Genomic DNA, 764 nt, shown 5'->3' on the forward strand with positions numbered 1-764 from the left:
ACGGACGGCATCGTTAACACGTCTGTTTACAGACTGGTCTTCACCGGGTTCACTCTGAAAGCTCACGGGTAAGAGCCATAGCAGAACCACCTCCGAGTCCGGGGCCTAGTACAGAGGATGCTGGGGAAGTGTTTAATGATGGGATAATTGGGTGGGTGGATGGAGGGGTGGATGAATGGATGGATGGATGACGGGTGGATGGTTAGGTGGATGGATGAGTGGATGGATGATGGATGGATGGATGGATGGATGGATGAGTGGATGGATGGATGGATGATGGGTGGGTGTATGGATAGGTGGATGGATGGGTGGATGGATAGGTGGATGGGTGGGTGGTGAGATTGGTGGGTTGGTAGATAAATAGGTATATATTTTAAAACCCAATTTCGTAGTTTTTTCTTAGTAAAGACATTGTTTGTTTGTATGTGACCCAGATGAGCATGTTTGATCTGCTGCGTGTTTTATGCTTTTTGGGTTTTGAGCTTGTTCCTTGTGTTCTTTCTTAAAGAAAACTGGCGCTTTCGTTCTGGCCAGTGACTGTGAAAGCATCAGTCCTGGTTGGGTTCTGGAAGAGCTTGGTTCCGTTGTGAGGAATGTTCGTTAGTCTCCGTGTCTCTGCCGGTGACAGGGAAGCATGGGGCCTCACCTGTGACGCCTGCCTTTCAGCAAAGTCCTAACGCACCCTCTTGGCAGGGACCCTGCCGGGCCGGTGAGGCCCAGCGAAGACTCACCACCAAGGGTCCACTCCCGGGCCAGCGGGGCGG

This window comes from Myotis davidii, unplaced genomic scaffold, assembly GCF_000327345.1.
Source record: "Myotis davidii unplaced genomic scaffold, ASM32734v1 scaffold67, whole genome shotgun sequence".
NCBI classification, from domain to species: Eukaryota; Metazoa; Chordata; class Mammalia; order Chiroptera; family Vespertilionidae; genus Myotis; species Myotis davidii.